Genomic DNA, 18,810 nt, shown 5'->3' with positions numbered 1-18,810 from the left:
TGAGTGCGCGTACGTTCACTACGTGTATGATACAGGTGCGCGATCACAACGTGAGTGCTCCGTGGTGAGTGAGTGCCGCGGGGAGCTGTGTGCGTGAGTGCGCGTACGTTCGCTATGTGTCGGATACGGGTGCGCATTGGTAACGTGGTTATTCGACGTGGAGGCGAGTGCCGCACAGGGCTGTAGACGGGCGCACGCTCGCAGCGTGCGCGCACTGTACATAGCGGCGTAAAGAGGGGGAGTATGGCGTTTGATTGATGATGCCGTGCGCACTTATGCTTGCGGCGTGGGAGCGCTGCGTGAAGCCGTATGGGTAGGAGCGTCGCGTTCGAAGGCCGGCGAAACCCTAGCGGGTATTAGGGAGGTGGGGTAACATAAACGGAATAGGGGATGATGGCGGGAGAGACCCCGGGGGCCAACGGCCACCACACATTGGTGTCAGAAGTCGTACGAACCCTCACATCTTCACGGGAAGGTAGCGCGTTACTCCACGCAAAGGTAAGGCATGTGTTCACCGGCCAGGGGACCCCTACATGGAAAGCGTTTTCCTGCAATATCATAGGGGCTAAAGAGCTTAATGGCTGGTCAGACGCGCAGGCGTTACGACATCTTACGTTGAACCTGGAGGGTCGGGCAGCCGACTTTGTAGAGGCACTACCCGAAAGCGCGCAAACCCAACTAGAGGAACTAATGCGTAGATTAGATCGGCGTTTCGGCACGCGCAACGCGATACAGGCAAAGACGGCCTTAGAGGCGCGCCGACGCCAACCCGACGAGGACTTCCGAGACTATGCCGAGGACGTGCGATCACTAACCCGTATCGCCCACCCAAGGTATCCCAATTAGAGTCCGAGTTAGAACAACTACATACAGGGAGAGGGAGCGGGCAGGGGGCCCACTACGGAGCCGCCACCCCTCCCCGGACGTGTTATGTGTGCGACCGTTGAGGGCATCTCAGGAGGGACTGCCCTCAGCTCGCCCGTGCAAGGCCGATGCATAGGTCAAACACTAAGGCCCCCCTAGAGAGGGGACTACCGGGGGATGAAATCGACGTAGACCCGACCCAAACCAGCTGTAATGATAATGGCGAGCGAGCGATCTCCACACAGATTCCAGCCACGACACCAAGGAACGCGGCGACTCCTGGCGACTGGCTGCTGGTGGCGGGAATCACGGGGGCCACGTCGCTGGTGGAAGGGGAGGTAAACGGAGTGCGTACCCGAATCCTGCTGGACACGGGGGCGGTGGCCTCGCTCGTGAGCGCAGCGCACTGCAGCGCGATCGGGGTCGACGTGCGTCACCTGCAGGCACCGGACCGCGCGCTGCACACGGCGAGCGGAGCCGGAATGGGGCTGCTGGGGAGAGCCACCCTAGAGGTCCACATAGGCAGCCAGGTGTGCACCCAGGAGTTCTACGTGTCGAGTGCGTTGTGTCACGAGTATATTGCAGGTACCGACCTCTTAGAACAGCTGGGACTCAACGTGCAACCCCGCCAGCAATGCGCCACCATGGAGAGCAACGGCGAGCGGATACCGTTCCTGGGACGAGAACCAACGCGCCCCCGCTTCGCACCTGTGGCCGCTATCCTGGCGACGGCAGTCACCATCGGGCCGCTCACCGAGATGCTGGTGCCTGTGGCAACATCCCTCACCGACCCCGCGCTCCGACCATCAGGAGAGGTAATGCTAACTCCTCACCCGGAGTTGGCAAAACGGTATGGGGTCGTGGGATCCGCCACGTTGGTAAACGCAGATGGGGACCGATTGTTTATGCGGATGTTTAACCCCCACAGTACCCCAGCGATACTGCGACGGCGCACCCTGATAGCCACCGTACACCCCCTGCACGCACGCCACTCTAACGACTCGGTGTTCGCACTCTGGGCTGAGGACCCCGGTCGTCCTGAGGGTGACCAGGACCTGGCCTGGCGAGTCGGCCCGACTCCCTGAGCCGAGGTCGTTCCCCTGCTCGACGCGTTACATGTACCATGGGCGGATTTACCTAAGGGAGAGGCCGATCGGCTGCGCGAGTTACTGCGGGAGTATGCCGACGTATTCAGTGAACACGACTCGGACGTGGGTCGGACCGACCTTGTTAAGCACCAAATTGACACCGGTGCAGCCCGACCCATCAAACTCCCTGCGTACCGAGTGGGCGCACCCGAACGCACCCAGATCAAAGAGGCAGTTGGGGACATGCTTCGCGATAATATAATTCAGCCCTCGGCGAGCCCCTGGTCAGCCCCAGTGGTACTAGTAACGAAAAAGGATGGGTCATCCCGGTTCTGCGTCGATTACCATAAACTGAACGCAGTCACGCTCGGCGACGCCTTCCCCATACCCCGCATCGACGACACTTTTGACAGCCTCGCCGGAGCGCGATATTTTTCCACCCTCGATCTCGCGTCCAGGTACTGGCAGGTGGAGATGGCGGAGGAGGATCGGCCGAAAACCGCATTCACCACCCCGATGGGACTATTCGAGTTTCGAGTACTCCCGTTCGCACTCACCAATGCGCCCGCGACGTTCCAGCGGCTGATGGAGTTGGTGATGCGGGGTTTGCAATGGGAACAGTGCCTGATTTACTTGGACGATGTGATCGTGTTCAGTAGATCTTTGTCTGAGCATTGGTCCAGGCTACGAGAGGTGTTCCAGCGACTGCGAGTGGCTCATCTCAAGCTCAAGCCCCGTAAGTGTTACATCGCACAACGCGAGGTGGGGTACCTCGGGCATCGCGTCAGCGAGTCAGGCGTGCGCACCGATCCGGAGAAGGTACGCGCCGTAGTGGAGTGGCCACGGCCAAGGAATCTGACGGAGATCAGATCATTTTTGGGGCTCGCCACCTATTATCGTCGATTTGTAAAGGGATTCAGCGAGATTGCACGCCCCCTCACCCAACTCACTTCCCCTAAGCACCCCTATCAGTGGACGGGGGCCTGCCAGACGGCCTTCACCACTCTCAAAGACCACCTCACCCACGCCCCCACCCTCGCTTTCCCCGATTTTACCACCGATTTTATTTTGGACACCGACGCCTGCAGCAGCGGGCTGGGCGCGGTGTTGTCACAGGTACAGGATGGGACGGAACGAGTCATCGCGTACGCCAGCCGGACCTTGAGTGGGGCCGAGCTGAACTATTGCGTGACCCGCCAAGAGTTGTACGCAGTGATTTTCGCATGAAAGCAGTTCCGGCCGTATTTATACGGCAGGAAATGTCGCGTACGCACTGACCATTATGCTCTGCAGTTTCTTCTTACATTCAAGGAGCCGCGGGGGCAGATGGCCCGGTGGTTGGCGCAGTTGCAGGAGTACAACCTGCAAATCGAGTATCGGGCTGGCCGGACGCATGCAAACGCGGACGCCTTGTCGAGGCGGCCCACGGTGTACGCCGAGACAAGGGCGGAGGAGGCCTGCCCGTGTTTCACGGGGGGACGCTGCCGGCAGGCAACGGACCCCCGAGGGGCCGCGGCCACTGACCCCCCCCAGCGAGAGAGAGTGTAGTGTGTGCCACAGAGACCCTCACAGGTGGCACCGAGGATCCCGTCGACCGCCCGGCAAGCGCGGGACCCACGGCTCGGGACCCGGCGGATCACCCTGCCCCGATCGGACGGATCCAGGAGGACGTCGGCTGCGCCTTCCCGGGCCTGAACGACGAGCAGCTGAGACAGACCCAGCAGCGGGATCCCGATCTGGCGGCAGTGGAGGCGGCACTGCGGGAGGAAAAGAGTGCCCTACCAGGACCCTGGAGCGGTTTGTATGCCCGGTTGTGCGTGCAGAACGGAGTGGTACGGGAGTTAACCGAGGCCGGCCAGCCGGGGTGTATCTGTGTTCCTGCCCAGGTGCGACCCCAGCTGCTACGGCTGGTGCATGACCACCCACTCGGGGGCCACGATGGGGAACGACACACTCGAGAGACCCTGCGTCGCCAGTATCTCTGGCCCAAATTGGCACAAGACGTGGCGGCCTGGGTACAGGGCTGCCGCGCCTGTCAGCAGTGCGGGCCGAAACCGGCACGATACCAGGTACCCCTAAGGCCGTTCCGCGTCAGCCGCACGAATCAGCTGGTCGGGATCGACCTACAGGGACCATTCCCGCGATCCCATCGAGGCAACCGGTATATCCTGGTCGCAGTAGAGTATTTCACCCGCTACCCCGTGGCAGTGGCCATCCCTGATAAAACGGCCTTGGTGGTGGCCCGGGCATTTGTGGAACATTACGTACTGAAGCACGGGATCCCAAAACGAGTCCTCACCGACCAGGGTAGCGAGTTTGAGGCCGAGCTGTTCCAGGCACTGTGCCGAGAATTCGGAATCCAGAAGGACCGAACCACAGCGTACCACCCCCAAGCGAACGGTATGGTGGAGCGCATGAATCAGACCCTTGCGGGGAAACTCAAACGTATGGCGGCCGCAAATCAACGGGATTGGGACGAACACCTCCCCTACGCCCTTTTCGCCTACGCCACCACCGTACACACGTCGACGGGACAAACCCTGTTTTTAATGATGTTCGGCCGTGAGTCTCGTTTACCCGCAAATCTGCTATTCGGCGTCCCTTCCCCCCAGCTGGAGGAGGGAAGCCGCCCCGTGGAACACCTGTTGGAGACCCTGCGAGAAGCCCGAGGCTGAGCATACCCGCAAGGGGAAGCCGCGCATCGGCGGCAGGAACAGGGCACCTGACCCCGCATGGAACCCCCCTTATTCCTGACAGGCGCTAAGGTGTGGCTACACACCCCTCGCATCGGGGCCGGGCAGGTGGGGAAACAGACGACCTACTGGCGGGGACCCTGGACCGTGGTGCGACAGATCTCCCCCTGGACGGTACTAATTTATGGCGGGGAGAGGGATCGAGAGACGGTGGTCAACGTCCGCCGCTTAAAACCGTGGAAAGCAGCCCCGGCGAGAGAGAACCCCGTACCCGAAGGCCCCGAAATCCCGGAGTACCCGCACCCCTCGTGCTGGGGGGCCTCGCACCCTACATGGGCCCCGCCGGGCCCCCGAGATGCCCCGATCCAGTCAGGAGACGACGCGGACGACGGCTCCTAAACCCTTCCGCTGCTGAGTTTGTGCCCCAGCCCGCAGGTACCGAGGGACAGGGAGAGCCGCTGGAGTGGAGGAGGAGGCCGTCGCAGGAGCTGCAGAGGACGGCGTCACCCGCCCCGAGACCAGCCACAAGGTCCAGACGGATCCCCCGGACCCCGCAACGTTTTCTCGTGGGCGCGGCCCAAGCGAGGTGCTCCAGTCAACCCGGGACGGGGACTGGCACCTCGGGGGGCTATGTGATGCCGCCGCCACGAAGCCGTTCAGCAGGCGCCCCATCCCCGACCTCGCCACCACCAAGGGACGGAGCCGACCCCTCGTCCCCCTCACCTCACCTCACATGAACACACCCGCACGCATTTCCCCCCCCCCATAGAGCTGGAAGGGGAGGACACCTGATCGACCGGTTTTTATCCGAGAAACCCTTATCGGGATTAACTCTCACGGTTTCCGGCGATCAGGTAGTTGGATGACCTCCCCCGACGCTACGTTGCACCGCGGCGCTGCGACCGACCTTAAGATGGTATGGTTGCGGCGAGGGGCATTCGGCCACTGCGGTTGAGGCGCACCCCCCACACGCGATCGGGGTCGACGTGCGTCACCTGCAGGCACCGGACCGCGCGCTGCACACGGCGAGCGGAGCCGGAATGGGGCTGCTGGGGAGAGCCACCCTAGAGGTCCACATAGGCAGCCAGGTGTGCACCCAGGAGTTCTACGTGTCGAGTGCGTTGTGTCACGAGTATATTGCAGGTACCGACCTCTTAGAACAGCTGGGACTCAACGTGCAACCCCGCCAGCAATGCGCCACCATGGAGAGCAACGGCGAGCGGATACCGTTCCTGGGACGAGAACCAACGCGCCCCCGCTTCGCACCTGTGGCCGCTATCCTGGCGACGGCAGTCACCATCGGGCCGCTCACCGAGATGCTGGTGCCTGTGGCAACATCCCTCACCGACCCCGCGCTCCGACTATCAGGAGAGGTAATGCTAACTCCTCACCCGGAGTTGGCAAAACGGTATGGGGTCGTGGGATCCGCCACGTTGGTAAACGCAGATGGGGACCGATTGTTTATGCGGATGTTTAACCCCCACAGTACCCCAGCGATACTGCGACGGCGCACCCTGATAGCCACCGTACACCCCCTGCACGCACGCCACTCTAACGACTCGGTGTTCGCACTCTGGGCTGAGGACCCCGGTCGTCCTGAGGGTGACCAGGACCTGGCCTGGCGAGTCGGCCCGACTCCCTGAGCCGAGGTCGTTCCCCTGCTCGACGCGTTACATGTACCATGGGCGGATTTACCTAAGGGAGAGGCCGATCGGCTGCGCGAGTTACTGCGGGAGTATGCCGACGTATTCAGTGAACACGACTCGGACGTGGGTCGGACCGACCTTGTTAAGCACCAAATTGACACCGGTGCAGCCCGACCCATCAAACTCCCTGCGTACCGAGTGGGCGCACCCGAACGCACCCAGATCAAAGAGGCAGTTGGGGACATGCTTCGCGATAATATAATTCAGCCCTCGGCGAGCCCCTGGTCAGCCCCAGTGGTACTAGTAACGAAAAAGGATGGGTCATCCCGGTTCTGCGTCGATTACCGTAAACTGAACGCAGTCACGCTCGGCGACGCCTTCCCCATACCCCGCATCGACGACACTTTTGACAGCCTCGCCGGAGCGCGATATTTTTCCACCCTCGATCTCGCGTCCAGGTACTGGCAGGTGGAGATGGTGGAGGAGGATCGGCCGAAAACCGCATTCACCACCCCGATGGGACTATTCGAGTTTCGAGTACTCCCGTTCGCACTCACCAATGCGCCCGCGACGTTCCAGCGGCTGATGGAGTTGGTGATGCGGGGTTTGCAATGGGAACAGTGCCTGATTTACTTGGACGATGTGATCGTGTTCAATAGATCTTTGTCTGAGCATTGGTCCAGGCTACGAGAGGTGTTCCAGCGACTGCGAGTGGCTCATCTCAAGCTCAAGCCCCGTAAGTGTTACATCGCACAACGCGAGGTGGGGTACCTCGGGCATCGCGTCAGCGAGTCAGGCGTGCGCACCGATCCGGAGAAGGTACGCGCCGTAGTGGAGTGGCCACGGCCAAGGAATCTGACGGAGATCAGATCATTTTTGGGGCTCGCCACCTATTATCGTCGATTTGTAAAGGGATTCAGCGAGATTGCACGCCCCCTCACCCAACTCACTTCCCCTAAGCACCCCTATCAGTGGACGGGGGCCTGCCAGACGGCCTTCACCACTCTCAAAGACCACCTCACCCACGCCCCCACCCTCGCTTTCCCCGATTTTACCACCGATTTTATTTTGGACACCGACGCCTGCAGCAGCGGGCTGGGCGCGGTGTTGTCACAGGTACAGGATGGGACGGAACGAGTCATCGCGTACGCCAGCCGGACCTTGAGTGGGGCCGAGCTGAACTATTGCGTGACCCGCCAAGAGTTGTACGCAGTGATTTTCGCATGTAAGCAGTTCCGGCCGTATTTATACGGCAGGAAATGTCGCGTACGCACTGACCATTATGCTCTGCAGTTTCTTCTTACATTCAAGGAGCCGCGGGGGCAGATGGCCCGGTGGTTGGCGCAGTTGCAGGAGTACAACCTGCAAATCGAGTATCGGGCTGGCCGGACGCATGCAAATGCGGACGCCTTGTCGAGGCGGCCCACGGTGTACGCCGAGACAAGGGCGGAGGAGGCCTGCCCGTGTTTCACGGGGGGACGCTGCCGGCAGGCGACGGACCCCCGAGGGGCCGCGGCCACTGACCCCCCCCAGTGAGAGAGAGTGTAGTGTGTGCCACAGAGACCCTCACAGGTGGCACCGAGGATCCCGTCGACCGCCCGGCAAGCGCGGGACCCACGGCTCGGGACCCGGCGGATCACCCTGCCCCGATCGGACGGATCCAGGAGGACGTCGGCTGCGCCTTCCCGGGCCTGAACGACGAGCAGCTGAGACAGACCCAGCAGCGGGATCCCGATCTGGCGGCAGTGGAGGCGGCACTGCGGGAGGAAAAGAGTGCCTTACCAGGACCCTGGAGCGGTTTGTATGCCCGGTTGTGCGTGCAGAACGGAGTGGTACGGGAGTTAACCGAGGCCGGCCAGCCGGGGTGTATCTGTGTTCCTGCCCAGGTGCGACCCCAGCTGCTACGGCTGGTGCATGACCACCCACTCGGGGGCCACGATGGGGAACGACGCACTCGAGAGACCCTGCGTCGCCAGTATCTCTGGCCCAAATTGGCACAAGACGTGGCGGCCTGGGTACAGGGCTGCCGCGCCTGTCAGCAGTGCGGGCCGAAACCGGCACGATACCAGGTACCCCTAAGGCCGTTCCGCGTCAGCCGCACGAATCAGCTGGTCGGGATCGACCTACAGGGACCATTCCCGCGATCCCATCGAGGCAACCGGTATATCCTGGTCGCAGTAGAGTATTTCACCCGCTACCCCGTGGCAGTGGCCATCCCTGATAAAACGGCCTTGGTGGTGGCCCGGGCAATTGTGGAACATTACGTACTGAAGCACGGGATCCCAAAACGAGTCCTCACCAACCAGGGTAGCGAGTTTGAGGCCGAGCTGTTCCAGGCACTGTGCCGAGAATTTGGAATCCAGAAGGACCGAACCACAGCGTACCACCCCCAAGCGAACGGTATGGTGGAGCGCATGAATCAGACCCTTGCGGGGAAACTCAAACGTATGGCGGCCGCAAATCAACGGGATTGGGACGAACACCTCCCCTACGCCCTTTTCGCCTACGCCACCACCGTACACACGTCGATGGGACAAACCCTGTTTTTAATGATGTTCGGCCGTGAGTCTCGTTTACCCGCAAATCTGCTATTCGGCGTCCCTTCCCCCCAGCTGGAGGAGGGAAGCCGCCCCGTGGAACACCTGTTGGAGACCCTGCGAGAAGCCCGAGGCTGAGCATACCCGCAAGGGGAAGCCGCGCATCGGCGGCAGGAACAGGGCACCTGACCCCGCATGGAACCCCCCTTATTCCTGACAGGCGCTAAGGTGTGGCTACACACCCCTCGCGTCGGGGCCGGGCAGGTGGGGAAACAGACGACCTACTGGCGGGGACCCTGGACCGTGGTGCGACAGATCTCCCCCTGGACGGTACTAATTTATGGCGGGGAGAGGGATCGAGAGACGGTGGTCAACGTCCGCCGCTTAAAACCGTGGAAAGCAACCCTGGCGAGAGAGAACCCCGTACCCGAAGGCCCCGAAATCCCGGAGTACCCGCACCCCTCGTGCTGGGGGGCCTCGCACCCTACATGGGCCCCGCCGGGCCCCCGAGACGCCCCGATCCAGTCAGGAGACGACGCGGACGACGGCTCCTAAACCCTTCCGCTGCTGAGTTTGTGCCCCAGCCCGCAGGTACCGAGGGACAGGGAGAGCCGCTGGAGTGGAGGAGGAGGCCGTCGCAGGAGCTGCAGAGGACGGCGTCACCCGCCCCGAGACCAGCCACAAGGTCCGGACGGATCCCCCGGACCCCGCAACGTTTTCTCGTGGGCGCGGCCCAAGCGAGGTGCTCCAGTCAACCCGGGACGGGGACTGGCACCTCGGGGGGCTATGTGATGCCGCCGCCACGAAGCCGTTCAGCAGGCGCCCCATCCCCGACCTCGCCACCACCAAGGGACGGAGCCGACCCCTCGTCCCCCTCACCTCACCTCACATGAACACACCCGCACGCATTTCCCCCCCCCCATAGAGCTGGAAGGGGAGGACACCTGATCGACCGGTTTTTATCCGAGAAACCCTTATCGGGATTAACTCTCACGGTTTCCGGCGATCAGGGAGTTGGATGACCTCCCCCGACGCTACGTTGCACCGCGGCGCTGCGACCGACCTTAAGATGGTATGGTTGCGGCGAGGGGCATTCGGCCACTGCGGTTGAGGCGCACCCCCCACACCCACCCCCACGTGTCGACGAGGCAAGCAGGGACGGGACGGCATAATTAGCAGGAATGCGGCGGCTCTCACATAGTCACATAAGGTTGGGATGGTTGCGCTTGAGCGTGCAGGCACAATTGTTGGGGAGGGTAAATGATTAAGCTGAAGGTATGAATAGATCGGGAGAGGGGAGGCGCGTGGGGAGCCGTGCACAGATTCCCACGACGGGCCTTTGTGATGGACACCGCCGCATGAACTTCAATAATAGGGGCCTGCGTGAGAAAGGGATTGATTGGAATTTGCGCTGCGCAACGCCGCACATTGATTAGCATATCACAGGCACCCGGAACCGCGGTGCGCGTGCTAGAGGGCGCGAGCCCATTGTTAAGGAAAAGCTGTGGGCCACCATCCCGCTCGGAGCCTTTGATGTAGGGAGGATAAATAGGGGGCGCAAAGGGGATATCGGGCTCTCACTCCAGCGCGAGGCGACAAGACGCAGCTCCAGCCCAGCGACCCGGACGTCCGTGGGACGCACCGAGGTACGCTGCAAGCAGGGGATCAACGGACCGCCGTGAACACCTAACAGTGAGTAAGGAGGTGAATTATAATCATAGCAGATAAATCGGGAATAGGCATAAAAGTATCAGCGTGGGCCATCCTCGTCGACTCACTGATTTAACACCTAGTTCCAGGTAGCGGACAATAAATCATTAATAGCGAATCGTGGCCTCGTGTGATCTCGTGGAGAGGTGTGCACGTGTGTGGTCCTGCGTACACAGTGGTTCGCCACGTGAGTGAGCGCGGCGCGGAGCTGCGCGTGTGGGTGCGCATGTGTTCACTACGTGTATGATACAGGTGCGCGATCACAACGTGAGTGCTCCGTGGTGAGTGAGTGCCGCGGGGAGCTGTGTGCGTAAGTGCGCGTACGTTCACTACGTGTATGATACAGGTGCGCGATCACAACGTGAGTGCTCCGTGGTGAGTGAGTGCCGCGGGGAGCTGTGTGCGTGAGTGCGCGTACGTCCGCTACGTGTCGGATACGGGTGCGCATTGGTAACGTGGTTATTCAACGTGGAGGCGAGTGCCGCACAGGGCTGTAGACGGGCGCACGCTCGCAGCGTGCGAGCGCTGTACGTAGCGGCGTAAAGAGGGGGAGTATGGCGTTTGATTGATGATACCGTGCGCACGTATGCTTGCGGCGTGGGAGCGCTGCGTGAAGCCGTATGGGTAGGGGCGTCGCGTTCGAAGGCCGGCGAAACCCTAGCGGGTATTAGGGAGGTGGGGTAACATAAACGGAATAGGGGATGATGGCGGGAGAGACCCCGGGGGCCAACGGCCACCACACTTGTCGTGATGTTATTTCACCCAGACAACTTTTTCTTTTTCTCCTGTGTCACTATTCGTACAGAACTCCTCGCGTTCAACACCACGCGTCTCCGTTGCAACTCTTCCGCTCCGCTTGTACTGCTCGTCCGCCACGCTCCGCTCGCCCCATCTCGCTCCGTTAGCCTCTATGTTGCACTGTCAGCTTCTCTACTGCTAGCCTCTCACTATATACTCCACCAGCTTCTCTACTGCTAGCCTTAGCACACTCACACTTAGGATTCCGCCAGCCTCTCTCCTGCTAGCCTGTCTACCCTCACTCCTCCAACCTCGCCCTTGCATCCAGCGGGGGATCAGCCAACACCGCTAGAGAGGACGAGGTGTGGCGAGCGGGGTCCCGGACTTCTCTTGTCTTCGCTCTTTTCTTCACTCCCACCAACTCAACCTCTCTGCCTCACACGTTCCCTATTTATCCTCCTCATTAAGTGCCCTCAGATGGCCCTCGTTAATCCGGAGTCGTCCCGCCGCCTCTTGCACGTGTTCTCCCCAATCTCGCCACTCCGTGTCTGTATTTGCAGCCAGCCAATCACTGCTATGCATCTTAATTATTCACCTTTCTCTGGTTTCTCTCTCTTTCTCTCTGCACCTGTTTGCCCTGACGTGACTGCACTGTCCATAGCTCACACATTCGTGCACAATGTTTGCAAAACCCCGCTCCGCTCCACCACTACATATTTATGAAAATAAATGTTTGGCCCAACAGTATCTATGGATTACTCCTGCCCATATTTTACCTAGTAGTATTACTCTAACTAACAAAAACTTGCTTATGAGACTCAAAACCAGTCCTGAGGTTTCCTTTTTGGCTATGAACATATGTGATATGGGAAATCGTTTAGTTGATGACTTTAATGTAATTTCATTTTGGTAATGAAGCAAATTCTACGTCATTTTTTTTATCCTTATACTATTTGGCCTGCAAATCAACCATTTATTCATCAACATTAACACGTGAACTGGCAATTTAAGTCTACATGTCCCCATATTCAATTAAGCATAACCCTCTATTGCCAGTCCTGAACCGTTGATGGAGGTTCTACATTCCTATGGTGGGAAACATTGGCCAACCACCGTTGATATTGGCCCCAGAGGGATGGTGATCGTTTGCTGCAGCAGACCCGTACGCGTGTATATGATTAAGCATATAATAATACACGAGCACAGTGTCTCAATGTTCAAGCCCTAACCTTAAAGATCATGTTCTCTACCCAAACCTACTCGATCTTCAACGATCATCATATTTCTGTCGGATACCCATACATATCAAATCAACCCCTAAGTGTACAGTGACTGGGTGTGAAAACGGTCGGCAGGATACACTGGAGAAACAAGGAGTTCAATGACATGACGCAATTCATATCATTACCCACGATGTTTTAGGAACTAGAATCAACAGTATTTTGCACGTGACTCAATCAGGTTTATCTGTAGATAGGATGAGGAATGATGAATGATGTAGTATGACTATTGGGCTACGTCTTATATGCATCGTGCGGGATATAAAAAAAAGCAGACAGCCGTACGTATACGTGATCCCTGGCAGATGATTGTTGATAATTACAAATCAATCACATGTTTATCAATGAGTTTTTATCTCTCTCCCCCATAGAGCACATGGTTTGTAAGAGCTTGAACAACTGCACCAGTTTTCACTCAATCAAATTATCTTTCATAGACAGCAATAGCTAGGCAAAATGGCATATGATATGCATTTGTCTAATTTAAAATCGAATTTAATAATGCGGCTAATGGTAAAAAAACGTTATAACTCTAGTTTGCTCACATGGTTGTTAAGCCGATATTTGTATTATTATTTTGTTTCCAAATGATCACATTTGACATGTAGCCATTGTAGGAAGGTGACTTCAATTCGGCAACTGTACATATCTACACGATGTAGACCTCTCATGTTATTGAAGGTGTTCTTCACATTGGTGACTGAGCAGTCTCCTGACATTTTGATAACATTCATGTTTTCCTATTGATAACTGCTGGTGAGTGTAGAATGCGTGGTGTGTGTGTGAGAAATAGTTAATCATACATCTTGGGCTTATGATTTTTATGCAAAGGGAAGGGTGATTTGACATGGTCATATCAATCAATCAATCTTTATTTTACGTGACAATATCGCCCTCAATAAAGTATGCATCAGTGTATATTACAACTAAACGGGAACGGTAAAGGGGGCATACATCAACAGGAATGAAAAGAGAAACCTGTCACGCCTTGAGCAAAGCAACTTGCAACCGCGCGCAAAATAAAGTGCAATCGTGCGAAACGAATAGCATAAGAAATCTAAATAGTAAATCAAATAAATAAAAAGTAAAGACACTGTTTATTTACTTATTTAAGATGCTATGAGAAGGTGAGTCTGAATAGATCTGTCTTGCACAGACCACGGGTTTGAGAGACTCTCGGCACGTTTCGGACATCTGGTGGCAGGCAGCGTGCTGTTACAGATTTTTGGGGCTCCGTTCGCAAGGTAGTTTATGCACCATGGCCAATGATTGTCCATGAGGCCAATCCGTGTTCGTCTCTGTGTCTAAAAGTGTGCACACGCATGCATACATGTGCACAAGTTCACAATTTCTCTCTGTAGGTTTACTGTGTATATAGTAAATGTTCTGTTGCACAGTATTTCATGATTGTCGTTTATTTGGACTTTACCCATAGCGCGGCAGGGGGAAAGAAAGACCCAGCGAGGTGGATTTCCACACAGCTACCTCATTGACATGCTAATTTCTCTGCTCCAGCAGATCCACCTCTCTCTCTGCCCCAACCTCCCCTCTCTATTTAAGGCCACGACACAGAGGCATTGGGTCTCTGTGTGTCTATGTTGTGTGCCTCTCTCTCTGTGTCTCTGTGTTGTCTCCCTCTGTTTGTGTGTCTGTCTGTGTATCTCCATGTCTGTGTTTTGTCTCTCTCTCGAATTTAGTTCTACCTGATGACTGCTTGTGTTGCAATTGAAACGTCGTATTCTATTGAATTTATTTTCTTTCTACGTGACTTTACCAAAGAACCAAAGAGTAATTCCTGCAGTCACGAAAGCTTCAAATCAAGTTTGAACCACCTCTACGGGGAGGATGTAAGTTTGTTTTCTCTCTCTCTGTGTCTCTATTTGTCAAATTTCACACTTAACTTATAATTTAGCAATCTATGGAGAACGTAATCAACCAGGCTATTTGTTAACTGTGTGTTAGCCGACTCTCTGCGTTGCATTGCATTACATTTCCAAAAAAATACTAAGTTTGTTCTCTCAATACCAGACTTGCTGGGTCTTTCTCTCCCCCTGCCGCCGCGAGGTGGATTTCCACACAGCTCTCTCATTGACATGCTAATTTCACTGCTCCAGCAGACCCACCTCTCTCTCTGCCCCAACCTCCCCTCTCTATTTAAGGCCACGACACAGAGGCATTGGGTCTCTGTGTGTCTATGTTGTGTGTCTCTCTGTGTGTGTGTGTCTCTGTGTTGTCTCTCTCTGCTTGTGTGTCTGTCCGTGTGTGTCCATGTCTGTGTTTTGTCTCTCTCTCGAATTTAGTTCTACCTGATGGCGACTGCTTGTGTTGCAATCGAAATGTCATATTATATAAAATTTATTTTCTTTCTACGTGACTTTACCGAAAGAACCAGAGTAATCCCTGCAGTCACGAACGCTCCAAATCAAGTTTTTACCCATAGCCTTGGTGTTTCACATTGTACTTTTTTTTATAATAGCAAATGTGTGATTTGGCTGTGAGACTCGCAAATTAATGGGCTACTTGTTTCTAAGAGCAATTTATTTTTTACAGTTTCATATTCCCTCATAAATGTAATGTTTTCATCTAAGTATGGTTTACATTCTCAAGAACTCCCATTAGTGTGCTTCTGTAAATAAACACTGCCAATGGTCATTAACTTATTCCCTTTTTGAAAAGAAGCAGCAGGATTTTTCTCTTCCAGTAAAAGGCATACTAATCATATAAATACGTGGTATTGTACATATTTTTTGCACTCGTTTAATGTACAGACAGATGACCTACATAACCGCACAACTATAATCTCACATACTCTTTGGTTATTTCGGTAAAGTCACGTAGTTAGAAATAAAATAAAATTAAACAAATCACGACGTTTCGATCACAACACAAGCAATCGTCATCAGGTGGGACAACTACAGCAAGAAACAACTGCTGAAGAAGTTGAGAGAGCTGCCGTGGCACGAGGTTATATAGACTACTAGCTGTACTACCCGGCTTCGCCCGGGACTTGGATCCACCACGCCCGGCCGCCTTTGTCTCCCCAGTGGCGAAGTTCACACACCACAACAGTTACTCGTTTGAGGCTGAGTCGACCTAGGGGAGGCCCAGGAGCAGTTGAAATGATCGTTACCGGTGGTGGTCGTGAGCGGGAATCAAACTCGGGTCGCTGGGTTTGTAGCGCGGCGCGCTAACCACTACACTACAATGCGTTACGCTTCCACATGCGTGGGTCACGTGACAGATTTGACGTCACAGCTCACTTGCCGTGCAAAAAAATATATGCATTATTGAGCTCCACCCCCCCCCCCCAAATAAAAGTGTATATTTATCATTTTTGCATGGTGTACAGTCTGGAAAGTACCCATATGGCAAATTTCCAGTTTGTTGCATGTCGGGAAGAACACTAAACATTTTGAACAGCCACACAATCACCACTTTGCCTTTTATATATATGGAGATATAGGTAGGGTACATGGGCGGGGCTAGAGATGGGGGGGGGGGCAGAGTAAGATCTGCGGAGGCGACAGGAGAGCTAGGGGGAGAGAGGTGGGGGTTGCCAATGCAGCAACAATGCCAATGAAGCAACAATGCCTATGCAGCAGCAATGCCAAACGCTGGGGATGAGGGGGGAAATTATTACATGTGTAATGCGGGCGTAAATGGGCGGGCCGGATGTGACGATCCGAGAGGGAGGAGTCAGGGTCACGTGGGGGGAGATGGTATAGCGGGGAGACAGGAAGACATCTGGGTCAGTCGGGGGAGTGAAGAGTGGAGACCGCGTTGGGTGGTCGCCGTGCCTCAGCCTGGTGGCTGAGGGGCTCATGATGGTGCCAGCCAGCGGGATGGAAGAGAGAGTGTGGGAGATAGAGTTACAGTGAGGCCACGCAGGGCGGAGGTCGAGGAGTGGCGAGATCGCCACACACACGGAGAGTAAGACTTGGCACCGTCGGCCAGTGGTGACCAAGCACGGAGGAACGACGGGCAGCGGTGGAGCTGCAGTGAGGGCAGCGGTGGAGCTGCAGTGAGTGCAGCCGGAGGACTGTACAGGAGTCTGCAGCGGAGCTGCAGAGGTGTGGAGGCTACGGGAGCGAGGGCAGCTATGGAGCTGCCAAGGGGAGAGCTCTGAGCGAGGGCCGTGTGGGAAAAGTGTAAGAACCCGAATAAAGGACAACGGAGACAGACCCAGGATCGAGTCCTTTATTACACATGCAAAAGGATTCGTTGTGGAAAAAACCCGCATGGTTTGTAATGAACACATCTGTCAGATAGACCATGAGGATGATGGACACTATGTATGGCTAGTGGGCACTGTTACGCAAGGGGCTCAATCTGCTTTTCAGAATCCTGCAAATGTGGGGGCTGACATCCGCCCCGCCGCCCTCGTTGGGCAGGTGGAGCGCAACGTTTGCCGCCTCCACTCCCTCCTCCACTCCTTTCTCCACCGCGCCATTCGACCCCTCTCGCCGGGCCCCGCCAATCGGGTGATCGGTCCCCCCGTGCCAGCATCCACTCTGAGGGACATAGCTGATTGGCTGGTTCACCACCGCCCAGGGTTATCCCGCACACGCCCACGTACACCACCACAAAAACTAACGCGGAGGCGTGCATGCGCGCGCCCCTGCAGGCCCTTATTCCGCGCAAAGGTTAGCGCTAAAGAAAATGGTGGTATAAATATGCGCGCGCAATCCCCGGGTGGTTAAGCCCAAATTCGCAGCACATAAAGGCTAATGCTAAAGGGCTGTATGAATTTGCGCGTACGCCTCGCCGTTAATGATATTGTCGCTGTGTAAACACGCTGTATAAACTCCGGCGAGTGGGTTGATCGCACCCGCCCCCGCCCTAATTACTCACGCGGCACACTGCAGTCGCTCGTGTTTCACACACAAACGCGTAAACACGCGCCAGCGTTGGCGGCCGTGTATGTTTTAATACACGCGCGCCTCACACACACGATCAAATTACCAGTACTGCGCCGAGGTTCCCCCCACACACACAGAAATCACACTGCACCGATCCTCTGAGCTAAAATGTATTACCGACGCAAATACACTCTACCTGGAGGTGGAATACTTTGCGAGAATAAATTAGCCAAACTCTGCCTACGAAACCAGTCACTCAAGCGTTCTACCACGTACCTCGAAGTTGGACTCATGGCGTTGCACGGACGCTGTGAGAGTCGGAGGGAGAAGGACATGAGAAGACTTTACCTATCACTGCCTCATAGCAGCAATCGCTGGCATCACACAGATGCTGCGAGCGGTTCGAGGAGGCAGGACGGCAGGGGGTGGGTCTTGACAGCCTGGAGATTGAAGACAACTAACCTAATCGTCCCGGGGCTCCCACCTTAATTCTCTATACTTCAAAGGCCCAGGGGGACGTTGCGCCGCGCAGCCAATCATGCGCCTACTTTTCGATTTTAAACTGATATCCCGCCCTTACCTGGAGCGTTATTTTCCGTTATGCCTCGACCCATTGTCTACGTGCCCGCCCTCCACCTTTCAGATTCAGCCAGTTTGGTCGGTGTTGCCATCCCGCGGAATACACCTCCGCGGGGGGTCCAGTGCTTTACCTCCCCCTCCCCGTCTGCGCCGCCCGCGTGCTATTTCCCCCCTGGCCCTCCCCCCCCCGTGCTGTGAGCGTTCTCATTGCGGTTAGCCTGGTGAGTTTCTGTGCGCCCATTTTATTTTAAGCCAATTTAGGGACACCGCAATGTAACCTATCCTGTTAGGGTCGGCCAATCTCCTGGCAGCGGGAAACCATAGGACTCTCCCTCTAGGGGCTCTTCGGATTAAAACCCGATGTGCCAGACAACCCCCCATCAGGATACTAAGTGGGTGTGCTGTGTGCGGGTGTATGTTTAGTGCGGGGGCCGCGAGGGGATTGCGGCGTTTGCGGAGTTGCTCCGCTGTCGTGGCACCACATAGACGCCCGAGGTGCCCGTCCCTGTCCCGAGTTGACTGGAGCACCTTGCCTGGGCCGCTCCAACCAGGTAGCGCTGCGGAGTCCGTGGGACTTGCCTGGCCCTCGTTGCCGGTTTCGTGGGCAGTGGCTCCGCTGTCCGAGGCTCCAGCGGTAGTCTCCGTCTCCATTCCATAGGCGCCTCCCATTCTCCGGCGTACGCTGGCTGGGGAACAAACTCAGGGGCAGAGGGGTTTAGGTGCCGCCGCGCCCATTGCCTCCTGGCCGGGCCGGGGTCCTCTGGGGGTTTGGGCCCAGTGGGATGGCGCGAAGCTATCGGGTATGGGGGGCATGGG

The 18,810-nt window shown here is 56.5% G+C and overlaps 1 pseudogene; it reads left to right on the top strand.

Moving 5' to 3' along the window:
- Positions 1-2,195: 2,195 nt before the first annotated feature.
- LOC144936397 (uncharacterized) lies at positions 2,196-17,204 on the top strand (annotated as a pseudogene).
- The last annotated feature ends 1,606 nt before the right edge of the window (positions 17,205-18,810 follow it).

Source organism: Lampetra fluviatilis, chromosome 1 (assembly GCF_964198595.1).
Source record: "Lampetra fluviatilis chromosome 1, kcLamFluv1.1, whole genome shotgun sequence".
Taxonomy (NCBI): domain Eukaryota; kingdom Metazoa; phylum Chordata; class Hyperoartia; order Petromyzontiformes; family Petromyzontidae; genus Lampetra; species Lampetra fluviatilis.
The sequence above is the reverse complement of the archived record's forward strand: the minus strand, read 5'-3'. Positions and strand labels throughout refer to the sequence as shown.